We start from the raw sequence: 15,560 nt of genomic DNA, 5'->3' as shown, positions 1-15,560 counted from the left end.
TGATTTTCTAAAAAAGACTAGTACTTTCTGTTTATTAGATAGTAAGAACTATACTGAGCCTCTCCTCCAAATTCACTTTTCTTCCAGAATTCCCTATCTTGATGAATTAAAATTCCTTGTGCTCAGTTGACTCTTATCTGCACCACATCAAATCAGTCATCATCATGTGATTAGAATGTACTACATAGTAATCATGTCAATGTATTGACTAATGAATGACAAAATGCCCCACTGAGGTCATCAATTATTTTTAGGTCCTAACTAAAAGAGCACACTTTTCAGCCCTCATCGTTTTTGCCTTTACCAATAACATTAGATGCGTGCGACCCTCTTAAACACTCCTTTAGCTCCCATGTCCCTTCACTCTTGTTTTCTCCTACTTTTCTTTTTTTTTTTTTTTACTTTTATTGAAGTATAGTTGATTTACAACGTTGCGTTAACTTCTGCTGTACAGCAAAGTGATTCAGTTATACACATATATATTCTTTTTCATAGTCTTTTCCATTACGGTTTATCACAGGATATTGAATATCCTGTGCTATACAGCAGGACCTTGTTGTTTATCTATTCTCTATATAATAGTTTGCATCTGCTCATCCCAAACTCCCAGTCCTTCCCCTCCCCACCCACCTCCCTCTTGGCAATCACAAGTCTGTTCTCTATGTCTGTGAGTCTGTTTCTGTTTCATAGATGTATGTTCATTTGTGTCATATTTTAGATTCTACATATAAGTGATATCATATGGTATTTGTCTTTTTCTGACTTACTTCACTTAGTATGATCATCTCTAGGTTCATCCATGTTGCTGCAAATGGCATCATTTCATTCTTTTTTATGGCTGAGTGGTATTCTATTGTATATATGTACCACATCTTCTTTATCCATTCATCTGTGGATAGACTTTTAGGTTGTTTTCATGTCTTGGCTATTGTGAATAGTGCTGCTATGAATATAGAGATGAATGTATCTTTTCGAATTATAGTTTTGTCTGGGTATACGCCCAGGAGTGGAATTGCTGGATCATATGGCAACTCTATTTTTAGTTTTTTGAAGACCCTCCATATTGTTTTCCATGGTGTTGCACCAATTTACATTCCCACCAACAGTGTATCTTCTACTTTTCTTTCTCATTTTCCTTTGCCAGCTCTTTCTCCTCTACCTGACCATTAAATGATAATCCTCAGGACTCTGACCTACATGCTTCTTTTGCTTTTGCTCTTCTCCATCACTTTTTCTCCAGGAAAACTCATTCACTCCCACAAAGACCAAGTTGCTATCTGCATTGCAGATTTTCTTCTACCTTCCAGACCAACTGTTACAGGCACATCTATCTGTATGTCCACAGGTAGCTCATCATCTTTACACCTGGTTCTCTTACAAACTTCCATATGACAGTGAACATACCATCCCCCACCTTGCATTCAAGCAAACATGATAGAAAAGTCAGAATCATTCTGGACACCACCTGCCTCTCATCACCCACCCATTCCTTCTTACGTACAGCATCTAATTACCAAATCCCTTCAATTCTACCTCCTAAATATCTCGGAGATCCACCTCCCTTCTCCTCATCCATTGCCACTGCCTCAGCCTAGGCACCCCCCGGCTCTCTCTCGGACTTTTAGAAGAGCCTCTGAGCTGGCCTCCCTGCCTCTAATAACCACCTCGCCTCCACCTTGTACCTGATACGACTCTGATGAGTCAGAGAAAGCAAATATGGCCGTGTCTTATTTATTTATGAATTTATCCTCCCATTTCATTTCATATAGCATTTGAGGCACATTAAACAAACACTAAAGAAATTAAATACATTTAAAAATAAAGAAATTAAATACATTTAAAAATAACCAAGAAAGCCATATTTAAACAAATTTCAAGGTCACAAAGAAAGCTGTATTGAAAAGATGTAAGACTTAAAATTGTATGGCTCTCAGCTTTTCGGTGTCCATAACAAAAAAAGAAATAAGTTTACATCATCCATAAAGTGAAACAGACTACTTCCTCAAAAGAATCAAAGCTGATTGATAAGAAGTGTCATGTGAGATTTCTTAGAGTGGGCACTGCCGTTTAGGGCACTCCTACAATGAACATTACAGCAGCTTTTCATAATGTTCCTCATTATAAGCCGAGTGCATGGGCCAAAACCAACTTCACTGAACACAGTTCTTTGGGGAAATTAACCATGCCATTCCCCTGCTTACAGTCCTCCGCAGTCCCCCATTATCACGCAGATACTTATTTTGGTATAAAGTACAAAGGCCTTTGTGATCCCACTCTGTCTAGCTTTATAGCATCATTGCTTGCTGGTCAGCAACCCTCACCCAAAGGTTTTCCCATGTTAAACTATTTGAGGATCCCTTTGGCTGTTTCCTAGGCCTGAAACAGTCTCCATCCCCATCCCCACCATTCATCTCAAGAGTTCTTGCTCTCTTTTTTTGCAGCCAGTTAAGCCGAAGGTGCGCTTTTCCTCGTGGGGGCCTGGTGTGCAATGGCTGTGGACAGCAGCCTCCTCAGTAGTGCATGCAGCTTGTTGCCTGTGCGGGTTGCCCTGAGGGACCTTGGAGACAGCCCTTTCCAGTGGGCCTTCATGATTGTCATGCTGTCCCCAGTCTAGGCTCCAGACGGGTGTGTGCGGTGCCTTTGGAAAGCCCCAGGGCACAGTGGCCAGGGTCCACACAGGCCAAGTCATAACGTTCATCTGTACCAAACTTTGAATAAAGGAGCATGTGATTGAGGCCCTCGGCAGGGCCAAGTTCAAGTTCCCTGGCCGCCGGAAGATCGGCATCTCCAAGAAGTGGGGATTTACTAAGTTTAATGCGGATGAATTTGAAAACATGGTGGCAGAAAAGCGGTTCATCTCAGATGGCTGTGGGATCAAATACATCCCTAGTCGCGGCCCCTGGACCAATGGCGGGCCCTGCACTCGTGAGAGCCTTGGCGCTGTCCCCTCTTTACACCCACCCATAAATCCTACTTTCCTGTCAAAAAAAAAAAAGCATTCTTCCTCTTTCAAGACCTAACCCATGCGTCAACTTCCTAAACACCATTTCCTGCCAAGTTTAGATTCTCTGTCTTCTATGCTCCAATAATTGCTTTTACGTGTCACTGCTAAACCACTTATCCAGTTGTTGATAATTGTATGTTTATCTACCTCCTCTGCTAGATGGTGAACCAAGGATGAACTCAATTCACAGGTTCCCAGTAAATATTTTTAAATGAATAAATGAGTGACAAAAGTTACAACAACAACAAAACCCACTTGGAGTACCAATTTTGTTAATCTACGTAATGGATAAAGCAACCCACACAGCTAGTTCCTAGCATTCTAGGTAATTCTTAAAGGAAAATGTGTTACGACCTCTTTCAAATCTAAATTAAGAATATGTTTTATATGAAATAGGGTGCAATGTCATCTAAGAGGTGGCCAGAGAGGATTAAAAGTTTATAGAAAGTAGAGAGAATTTGAGCTACCCCTATGGAGAATAGGATCAAACAGCAAAAAACACATCGTGATGGGAGGTTCAGGCCAAAGACAACTGAAAACCATGATTTTGTTTGGGACTCTCTGCACCTTTGCTCACTCTGCATGGTGCTGTCATCCATTTAAACATCAAATATTTACCTACTGAAAATCTTCTTTCTCTCAATGTATGTTTCCTAGATTTTCATTGCCCCTTTATATTAGGAAGCAAGATAAAGTCCAGGAATTCTCGAACTCCATCATTCATCAGAATCAACTGGAGTTTCTGAAAAAAACGCATTGCCGGGCCCCATCCCCTGAGTTTCTGATTCAGTAGGTCTGGGGTAGGACTTGAGAATTTATATTTCTAACAACCTCCTCATTGGTGAAAATGCATTTGGTCCAGGGTCCACTCTTGGAGAACCACTGCTGATCTAGTCTATCTTAATGGAATGTTTGTGGCATTCATATACTGATGGCAACCTTCCTTTTATTGTGAATCTCTCTGGGGAATTTTCTTTCATCATCACTGTTAATTAAAACTCTGAGCTCACCCTTGGACAACTCTCTCAAGTGGAAACTGCTAATTCTCCAACAGCCCTCACATGCCTTAAGGATGGGGAGAAAGTTGAGCATTGCCCCTCCATTGCTGGTTCCAGATGATTAATTCTCCACCCGTATTCTACAAAGCCCTACTTCTTTGAGGCTCATATTATTTGGTTATTACCACACTTTTCCCTTCCTCAGCAATCATCTCCTGGCCTCCCAGTCATTCTCCTTCATTCACTGGAGACTTTGGCCTTTGGCTTATGGTGATTTTCTTCACCCTAAGTGCTGCCATCACAGGTGACTTAAACATCAACATGGGCAATGCAAACAACACCTTAGTACGTTGCCTTCTCAGACCTCGTTTCTAGTGACTTTTTGCGCCCTCCAATTCTACCACCCACTCCCCTCACACACTGATTTTGTCAACCCCTGGAACTGCTCCAACTCTGGAATAATACATTGAAACATCTCATTCTGAGCCCTCTCCCTATTTTGCCAGAACTTCACACCCAATAACTCCCACTATACTTGTTCTTGAACCTTATAATCGTTTCCATTCCCTTTGCTCTCTTAGCCTCTTTCCTATCAGGTCCCACACAACTCCACTTCCTCCCCTCTCCAACTTAGGCTACACGGTTCAAATTCTCATCTACACCAATGCCAATAAGTCTGTTATCCCATTGTTCTTCCATTTGTCCATTTGGAAAAAGCCAAATACTTTAATAGTCCATCTGTCCACCTTCTCTGCATCTTTACCTGGTCTAGTCCACCCAGCACCACAGGAGAAACTCTCATAATGGTACAGATTGGTCCCTACATAAATTCAGAGTCTTCAGATTCACCTGTGCATTTATCAACTCCTGACAACCAACAATCTTTCTGTGTTTCCTTAGCTAAGATGTCACACTTTTTCCACTCTCCTTTCATCTTCACCTCTCTCACTCTCAGTAGCTGATCTTGCATTCAGAGAAGGAAAGAAATCCACAGAACAGATTCCCTCAAATCCCTCCAACTAAGACTGAAAATGGGCCCGCATCTACATCCTCGATTTCTTCCTTCCCTTCTAGTACAATAGAAAATGATGTCGCTCTTCCCCCTTAAGTCTAACCTCTGCCCAAATGCCCTACTTTCATCCCAGGCTTCTGGGGATCTTGTTCTGTTATGTCAACTTCTTTTCTTCAGACTATGCCCTAAAGGGATTTTAAAATACTTGCATACCTTTCGTTTTCCTGCAAGCTTTTCCTCAATGCTGGGTACCCCTTCAGCTACTGCCTCCTCTCTTTCCTGCCTTGCTTTCAAAGACGAGCTTCCAGGAAACTAGTTATATACTGACAACACCCACTTCTTCACCTCCCATGCATTCCTCAGTCCGCCATTAAGCTCTGCCCCTACCACTCCACCAAATTAGATGGTCTCCACAGTGACCGCCTAAAGTCCTATGAATTAAGTTGCCACCAATATTTCCAGATCTCCAAACTTCAGTTTTTGTTGCAACTACATAATTTTGGATGTGCAGCAGTAACCTCCAGCTCAGCGTGTGCAGAACTAAACTTGCCCTCTGTCCCCCAACCCTGTTCTCCCTCCCGTGCCCTATATCTCAGAGAATGGTATCACCACTCACACAGCTGGCAAAAACAAAACTTCCCCATGATACTCAACCCTCTACCTCATCATCCTCAATCACTGTCTATGACCAGCTAATTCTACTGGCTCAATATAGATTAGACTTACCATCCTCATGGCATTTCCATGGCGACAATCTAAGGCCAGGTAACTTGTATCTCTTGACTGCATCACTATAGTAGCAGCTCTCACAAAGTTGGTTTTGCCCTCCATTGTAGCCAGAATGATCTTTCCCTTCTTAAAACTTTTTACACTGAAGCTCTTCAGTTCTCTCAGGATAAATTTCAAATTCCTCATTTTGGTTTACAAGCTCCTTCTTACTCAGTCCATAGCTATTTCTCTGGCCCAGCCTCTCATCAGTCTGTCCCCTGCACTTTATCTAGACAACCTGCCCTTGTTTTTCAGTTCTTCAGCAGGGTCTTCTCTGTCACGGGCAGAGCCCCAGTCTGTCACTTTCTCACCCCTTCTTCACCTAAAACCCCACTTTACCTCCCTAACTCCTACCTATCCTACATGTCTCAATTTAGACATTGCTACCTCTGTGCTCCCTTTGCATCTTGGATATCATTTCCCACAGCACTTTTTCACGGGACTGCTCCACAGAGAGGGATGTCTGTGTTGTTTGCTCTTAAGTCCTGAATGTCCAGCACAATGCCTGGCAAAGGGCTGGCACTCATTAAATATTTGTTGAATAAATAAGTGAGTGAAAGCAATAACCCAAAGGGATACAGAACAAACCATCCAAGGATAATATGAGCAACCGTGCATGAAAATATGCAAGAGTGAGTTTATAATTCTTGTTAAAAATCGCATGACTGTTTCATTGACTGAGACATGATAACATAATTTTATAGGCATGTTCTTTTCTGTCTCTTGCAAGATCAATATCAAATCAATATCAACATCAAATAGCAAAAGCAAAAAAGACTTGGGGGAGCTATTCCTCATTTCTTTTGGACCAAGTAGTGTTCTCTAGAAAACAATGTCCTATGAAATAAATAAAATAAATAAATCATTAAATATAAGAACATGGACTTCCCTGGTGGCACAGTGGTTAAGAATCCGCCTGCCATTGCAGGGGACACAGGTTCTATCCCTGGTCCGGGGAGATCCCACATGCGGAGCAACTAAGCCCGTGCGCCACAACTACTGAGCCCGTGCACCACAACTACTGAAGCCCGCGTGCCTAGAGCCCGTGCTCCACAAGAGAAGCCACCACAACGAGAAGCCCGCACACGGCAATGAAGAGCAGCCCCAGCTCTCCACAACTACAGAAAGCCCACGCACAGCAAAAAGACCCAATGCAGCCAAAAATAACTAAATAAAATTAAAAAAAAAAAAGAATATGTACTGGAATGTCCATGAAAAAGATAAAGGATACAGTCTCCAGAGAACACAGCTTGGAAAATGCTGCTCTAGAGCATTATTTGATCTAAATCAACACTGCCAGAACCCAGGCATGGCAGGCAGTCCGCGTGCCTTGTGTCTTATTGTTCAGTCAACATTCCTACCACAGGAGCTGCTCCAAGGAGTGACTGTATTCAAAGATGTCCTTGTTGGTAACACCTCACTCTTTGGCACGCCTTTCCATTCCTCTTTTTCATCTTCATTGCTGTCCTCAATCCCCTCTCACATCTCCACTCTAAAATGTATTAGGATTCACTTCTTTGCTTGAATAGGAACTTGATTTGAGTGTCGACTCAAATCCATCATTCAAGGCAATGGCAAAATCCAAGAGTAATAACGTCCCATGTGGGAAATGTGTTTCAGCAGAGCACATAACAGGCAGTCAACCAGAAACAGTTTTTCTGGTTAAATTATGAGTTTGTACTTGCAAATGGAAAGGGAGGTTGGAATATGAGAATAAGAAAAGCAGGTGAGCCACGTTTATATTGAGCTTGTATATCAAGTTGCAGACTGAGCCGATAGGCACACTGACATTGTCAGACTGTGGAAGAAAGAGTTGTTGACTCCACCTGTGGCCGAAATGATGGGTATACGAACAAAATATCAAATATCCTAGCCATACAGTGTTGAATAACTGTGGAGTTTCCTAGACTATTCTATCTCCCTTTCATAAAATATCAGTAAAAACAAACATAAACAAAGGCAAGTGATAATGGAAAAACTGGGTAAAAATGTTGGACAAGAGCATTTATCTTTAGATGGTTTTAGCCATATATTTTGCACTAATGCTACTCTAAACTTACTGCCCATAATTTAGTGTCCATAACATACTGTCATAAGTAGCTCGCACTTCTCTTTTTTAATTCATCTAACAATTTTAGTGCTGCTCTGAGAATGCCACAACAGTAAAGATGTCTTTTCTACTTTCAGGCCTAAAGGGCTCATTTATTTTATTTATTTTTTATTTTTTAAAATTTTATTATTTATTTTTGGCTGTGTTGGGTCTTCATTGCTGCGCGAGGGCTTTCTCTAGTTGTGGCAAGCGGGGGCTACTCTTCGTTGTGGTGCGCAGGCTTCTCTTGTTGCTTAGCACAGGCTCTAGGCCCAACGGGCTTCAGTAGTTGTGGCTCGCGGGCTCTAGAGTGCAGGTTCAGTAGCTGTGGCACACGGGATTAGTTGCTCCGCCGCATATGGGATCTTCCCGGACCAGGGCTCGAACCCGTGTCCCCTGCATTGGCAGGTGGATTCTTAACCACTGCACCACCAGGGAAGTCCCTGACTCATTGATTTTAGAAGAGTGCTTTCCTCCCTGACTCATCACCCTTCCCAAAAATACAAGAAAGGGGAAAAAGCCTAATTATGTTATGCTCTTGATACAAAAAAAGGTGGGGCTGAGAGGAAATATATAACACAAGAATGGGGAGGCTGAAATATAACAGTTGATAAAAATCAATAGGTATTCCTGATAAAAATTGAAATAGAATCAAATTCCTTAACCGGATATAGGGATGAATATATTAACAACCTAGAGCAAACATCTTTCTTTTTTACTTTATTTTTTTGGCAGCATGTGGGATCTTAGTTCCCCAACCAGGGATGGAACCCACACCCCCTGCACTGCAAGCACAAAGTCTTGACCACTGGACCACCAGGGAAGTCTACATCTTTCTTTAAAAAAAACAAAAAAAACACTTTATTGGGAATTCCCTGGCAGTCCAGTGGTTAGGACTCTGCACCTTCACTGCTGAGGGCCGAGGTTCAATCCCTGATTGGGTTACTAAGATCCTGCAAGCCATGCCGGGTGGCCAAAAAGAACAAAAAAAACAACAACAAAAATCACCACAATCTACAGACATCTTTCTTAACAGCAAAAAATTAGAAACGTTCCCTTTAAAATCAAAACCAAGAAATTGATATTTAATATCACTACTGCTATTAAACATTGTATTGAAAGTCTCAGCCAATGCAATCAGAAAATAAAACGTAAAGTGAAAGTGTTGGAAAGAAAGAAACAGAACTGCCTGTGTTCGTTTTCTCTGGCTGCTGTAATAAATTAGCAAAATTTAGTGGCTTGAAACAACACAAATATATTATCTTACAGTTCCATAGTTTGCAAGTCCAAAATGGGTCTCACTGTGGTAAAATCAAGGTGTTAGCAAGGCAGCACTCCTCTTCGGAGGCTCTAGAGGTAGAGAGAGAAGTAGCCTTGGCTTGTCCGCCTTCTAGTGGCTGCCTGCACCGCGTGGCTATGACCTCCTTCGTCTGTCTTTAAAGCCAACAACATCAGGCCAAGTCTTGATGCTGCCATCTCTCTGGTTCGTCCTCTTCTGCCTCCCTCTTCCTCTTTTAAGGACCCTTGTGATTACACTTGCCTACTTGGATAATGTAGGATTCTCCCTATTGTAAGGTCAGCTGATTAGCTAACTTAATTTTTCTGCATCTTAATTCACCTTTAGCATAGAGCATAACATATTCATATATTCTGGGATTAAGACATGGACATCTTTGGGGGGTCATTATTCTGCCCACCACACTGCCGTTGTACACAGATTATTTGATTGTGTATATAAACTTAAAGGAACTACAAATGATCAGATGTTGTAGTATTGGCATCTTCTAAAAATTATTAGTTAACATAGCACTGACATTTTTTGTAAAATAAAGATGCTATTTACACCTCATACCTTTCTCATGCTATACTAGTAAGAATACTTGAAACTCTTCTCAATGTGATAATACTTAAAAATATTTATTGACTTCTATTTATCTTCAAAATATTAAGCTATTTAAGGATTTCCTGAAAGAGCGTGTGATAGGATGTTACTTTACATACTGTCGCACTGAATCCTCACAACACTGAGAAGTAAATGTTATTCTCTCTCTTTTACAAATAAAAAAGCTGAGACTCAGAGAAGTTGGATCACTGGTTATCCAGAAATAAGTGACTGAGCGAGGATCTTAATGCAGGACAAATGTCACCGCTTTACAGCTCCACCCCTCTGCCCTCTGGGAGGTACTTGGTGCCTCTACCATTTCTTCCCTCTCTGAGATGCCATGATTCCACATGTGACTAGTGACAGTAAACAGCAATAATATCACTTTATATTTACATAGCATTTAGCATATTTAAACCATGTTTTATTAACTTATTTATTTGGTTGCTCTGGGTCTTAGTTGCGGCAGGCGGGTTCCTTAGTTATAGTATGTGAACTCTTAGTTGCGGCATGCATGTGGGATCTAGTTCCCTGACCAGGGATCGAACCTGGGCCCCCTGCAATGGGAGCAGGAAGTCTTTTTTATTTATTTAAATTTATTTATTTTTGGCTGTGTTGGGTCTTCCTTGCTGCGCACGGGCTTTTTCTAGTTGCAGTGAGCGGGGGCTACTCTTTGTTGCAGTGCGCGGGCTTCTCATTGTGGTGACTTCTCTTGTTGCACAGCATGGGCTCTAGGCGTGAGGGCTTCAGTATTTGCAGCGTGTGGGCTCTAGGGTGTGTGGGCTTCAGGAGTTGTGGCATGCAGGCTCAGTAGTTGTGGCTCGCGGGCTCTAGAGCACAGGCTCAGTAGTTGTGGAGCACGGGCTTAGTTGCTCTGCGGCATGTGGGGTCTTCCCGGACTAGGACTCGAACCCGTGTCCCCTGCACTGGCAGGTGGATTGTTAACCACTGTGCTGCCAGGGAAGCCCGGGAGCAGGGAGCACGGAGTCTTAATCACTGCACCCTGAGGGAAGTCCCTAAATCATTTCCATATCAATTATATCTGACTCACCAAATAACTATACAAGATGAGTAACAGTGTGTTAACATTTCTTTTGAGAAAAGATTCAAAGAGGAAGGCTGGCCCAGATGACACAGCTTTTACTAGTGGAGCCGAGTACCAGAGTCTCCTAACTCTTAGGACATTGTCCTACACCAAGAAATAAAGCGTGAAAACCCCCAAAACACACAATGTTCCAAAGGCCTTTTTAGCATGTACTTCCATGAGATGTTTTGCACAGGAAATAATCTATTCTAAAGTCTCATCATTTTCTTCTGAATTTCCTTTTGGGGGGTAAGAGCAAGAATAAATTATTTCTAGAATGTTCTTCATTGATGTTTGCAGTCTTCCTTGGCATTCAAAAGGCAAGTAGTTTAGTGCTTAAGAACTCAGTTGCTGGAGCCAAATGGCCTATATTTGAATCCCTGTTTGACCACCTACCGTGGCAACTTATCTCATCTCAGTGGGCCTCAGTGTCCTAGTCTGTAAAATGGGAATGCTTTCACTCCCTCAAGGTGGTGAGTTAACACATATATTTAGTGAGTTAATACATACCCATGCTTAGGTCAGAGCCTGGCCCAGAGTTAGTACTCAGTAAACACGAGCTATTATTCTCTTCAGAACAGAAGCCCTGCATATCTACTATCTTAGTGGAAAGACTGCAGTGATTAGAAGGTTCCATTCTATATTAATAAAGTGAGATATCGGTTCTTAAAAGCCAAATGCTTTCTCTTGCATTTCAGTGATGGCTTTACTGTCACAAGAGCATCTGTATACACCTAAGCACCAATTCTGATGGGAGAGCTAATGAGAATGATAAGTAGCTTTCTTCTCCCCCTAACCCAGCTTTATTGAGATATAACTGACAATAAAAATTGTATATATTTAAAGTATACCATATGATGTTTTGATATATGTATATATTGTGAAATAATTGCCACAATCAAGCTAATTATCATATTCGTCACCCTATATGGTTACCATCTGTGTGCGTGGTGAGACTATAGTATTATTAACTATAGTCATTAGACTATACATTAGACTGTACACTAGACGTCCAGAACTTATGCACCTTACGTAACTGAAACTTTGGACCCTTTACACCCATTCCCCCCACCATTCTACTCTCTGTTTTTATAAGCTCAACCTTTTTAGAGTCCACATATAAGTGAGATCACGCAGCATTTTGTCTTTCTTATATATATATCACATCTTCTTTATCAATTCATCTGTTGATGGACACTTAGGATGTTTCCATATCTTGACTATTGTAAATAACACTGCAGGTAGTTTTTCTCTAATAAACTGAGTTCAAAAATAATGAATATCACCATCTCTGAAGACACTTAGCAAGTTTCCTTGTGTAAAGATAGTTAACTATCTTTATTTACAGGAGAAAGATATGGAAGATATGGAACTCTCAGGAATGAACAATTAGAGGAAAGACCATCAAAGGCAGCTGCATTAAGAACCACTGAAGTAGAGGCATTTTGCTACGTTTTCACCCATGTTGCTTGTACAGTCTAGTCAAAGCACTGGACAAGCTAGAACTCCAAGTGTATTTCTTGAGCAGTTCCACATGCCAGAACATTTATATAACCCTGAACTTTTGTGTTCCAACCCTGGCACTGCACAATGTACTGTAATATCAACAAAGACAAAGAGATTATTAACACCTAGCTTAGGGTACTAGGTTTTCATGAACTAGTCTCTTCCTGTTTTTTTTTGTTTTTGTTTTTGTTTTTCGGTACGCAGGCCTCTCACTGCTGTGGCCTCTCCCGTTCTGGAGCACGAGTACCGGACGCGCAGGCCCAGCGGCCATGGCTCACGGGCCCAGCCGCTCCGCGGCACGTGGAATCTTCCCGGACCGGGTCACGAACCCGTGTCCCCTGCATCGGCAGGCGGACTCTCAACCACTGCGCCACCAGGGAAGCCCTAGTCTCTTCCTGTTTAAGTTAATAGTGCAGAATTTTATTGACACTCAGTAAACGTTAACGCATAAAACTCTTCTGTCATATAGAAATTCAGTGCATAGTTCTGTTCTCTTAAAGACATTTGCATTTTGACTAAAATCCAGCCAGCACTGAAGCTCAGCAAGAAGTCAGTAACTAACGATGTTTCCTCTGCAGAGGCGATGCCTCTCATTCACGTGCACCTGACTGTTTTCTAATACCAGCAAGACGTTTGCAACAAACCAAGAAAATACTCTTGTTCAAGGTCCTTTGAGACCAGCAGCATGAATCTAAGCGATCCACCAACCCGTCCAAACCTAACTGGGTCCATAGCTCTATATCACGTGGGCATTGTGACCAAACTCTTCTCCATCAGTTCAGCTCAACAAGTAGTCACAGAAGGCTGCTGCCAAGGCCTGTGAAAATAAGACAAAAAGGAATTCTATGGGTAAAGCATAAATAGTAATAGATGTCATTTAATGAGTGTGTACCACATACCATTATGCTAAGGCATCACATACATTATCCCATTTATTCCTTATAAGCACCCTGTGAGTTACTTCTCAGTTACACATTACAAAACGGAAACCCTGGGCTTCCCTGGGGGTGCAGTGGTTAAGAATCCGCCTGCTAGTGCAGGGGACACAGGTTCGAGCCCTGCTCTGGGAAGATCCCCCGTGTCACGGAGCAACTAAGCCTGTGCACCACAACTACTGAGCCTGAGCTCTACAGCCCACAAGCCACAACTACTGAAGCCTGTGTGCCTAGAGCCTGTGTTCTGCAACAAGAGAAGCCACCATAATGAGAAGCCTGTGCACTGCAACGAAGTGTAGCCCCTGCTCGCCTCAACTAGAGAAAGCCCATGCACAGCAAAGAAGTCCAATGCAGCCAAAAATAAATAAATTAAATAAATAATTTTTTTTAAAGTTAAAGAAAAAAAAAACAGAGATTGGCTCAAGATGGTGGAGTAGAAGGACGTGCGCTTACTCCCTCATGCGAGCGCACTGTAATCACAACTAACTGCTGAGCAATCATCAACAGGAAGACACTGGAACTCACCAAAAAAGATACCCCACATCCAAAGACAAAGGAGAATCTGCAATGAGATGGTGGGAGGGGTGCAATCACAATCAAATCAAATCCCATAACTGGTGGGTGGGTGACTCACAGACTGGAGAACACTTATACCACAGAAGTGCACCAACTGGAGTGAAGATTCTGAGCCCCACGTCAGGCTTCCCAACCTGGGGGTCTGGCAACTGGAGGAGGAATTCCTAGAGAATCAGACTTTGAAGGCTAGTGGGATTTGATTGCAGGACTTGGACAGGACTTGGGGGAACAGAGACTCCACTCTTGGAGGGCACACATAAAGTAGTGTGCACATCGGGACCCAGGGGAAGGAGCAGTGACCCCACAGGAGACTGAACCAGACCTACCTGCTAGTGGGTGTGGTTCAGTCTCCTATGGGGTATCTGAACCATAGATATTGCAACAAACCAAGAAAATACTCTTGTTCAAGGTCCTTTGAGACCAGCAGCATGAATCTAAGTGATCCACCAACCTGTCCAAACCTAACTGGGTCCTTAGCTCTATATCACGTGGGCACTGTGACCAAACTCTTTTCCATCAGTTCAGCTCAACAAGTAGTCACAGAGTGTTGCTGCCAAGGTCTGTGAAAATAAGACAAAAAGGAATTCTATGGGTAAATTGGAGGGTATCCTGCAGAGGCGGGGGGTGGCTGTGGCTCACGCTGGGGACAAGGACACTGGCAGCAGAAGTTCTGGGAAGTACTCCTTGGCATGAGCCCTCCCAGAGTCTGCCATTAGCCCCACCAAAGAGCCAGGTAGGCTCCAGTGCTGGGCTACCTCAAGCCAAACAATCTACAGAGTGGGAACCCAGCCCCACCCATCAGCAGACAAGCGGATTAAAATTGTACTGAGCTCTGCCCACCAGAGCAACATCCAGCTCTACCCACCACCAGTTCCTCCCATCAGGAAGCTTGCACAAGCCTCTTAGATAGCCTCTTCCACCAGAGGGCAGACAGCAGAAGCAAGAAGAACTACAATCTGCAGCCTGTGGAAGGAAAACCACATTCACAGAAAGACAGACAAAATGAAAAGGCAGAGACTTTGTACCAGATGAAGGAACAAGATAAAACCCCAGGAAAACAACTAAATGAAGTGGAGATAGGCAACCTTTCAGAAAAAGAATTCAGAATAATGTTAGTGAAGATGATCCAGGACCTCAGAAAAAGAATGGAGGCAAAGATCGAGAAGAAACAAGAAATGCTTAACAAAGACCTAAAGAATTAAAGAACAAACACCTATAAGAATTAAAGAACAGGGCTTCCCTGGTGGCGCAGTGGTTGAGAGCCCACCTGCCAATGCAGGGGATGTGGGATTGAGCCCTGGTCCGGGAAGATCCCACATGCTGCAAAGCAGCTGAGCCCATGCGCCACAGCTGCTGAGCCTGTGCTCTGGAACCCCTGAGCCGCAACTACTGAGCCCGCGTGCTACAATTACTGAAGCCCTTGTGCCTAGAGCCTGTGCTCTGCAACAAGAGAAGCCACCTCAATGAGAGGTCCGCCCACTGCAACAAAAAGTTGCCCCTGCTCACCGTAACTAGAGGCAGCCTGCGAACAGCAATGAAGACCCAATGCAGCCAAAATTAATAGACAAATTAAAAAAAAATTAAAAAACAAACAAACAGAGATGAACAATATAATAAATGAAATGAAAAATACATTAGAAGGAATCAATAGCAGAATAACTGAGGCAGAAGAACGGATAAGTGACCCGGAAGACAGAATGGTGGAA

General features: G+C 42.7%; 1 non-coding gene across 1 annotated transcript; it reads left to right on the top strand.

Annotated features, from left to right (window-relative positions):
* Positions 1 to 2,435: 2,435 nt before the first annotated feature.
* Positions 2,436 to 2,570, top strand: LOC132520110 (small nucleolar RNA SNORA70). Its single transcript, XR_009540475.1, has one exon. It is a non-coding gene; the product is annotated as a small nucleolar RNA SNORA70 (small nucleolar RNA).
* Positions 2,571 to 15,560: the final 12,990 nt, after the last annotated feature.

The sequence above is a fragment of the Lagenorhynchus albirostris genome, chromosome 4 (assembly GCF_949774975.1).
Source record: "Lagenorhynchus albirostris chromosome 4, mLagAlb1.1, whole genome shotgun sequence".
In the NCBI taxonomy this organism is placed as follows: domain Eukaryota; kingdom Metazoa; phylum Chordata; class Mammalia; order Artiodactyla; family Delphinidae; genus Lagenorhynchus; species Lagenorhynchus albirostris.
The sequence above is the reverse complement of the archived record's forward strand: the minus strand, read 5'-3'. Positions and strand labels throughout refer to the sequence as shown.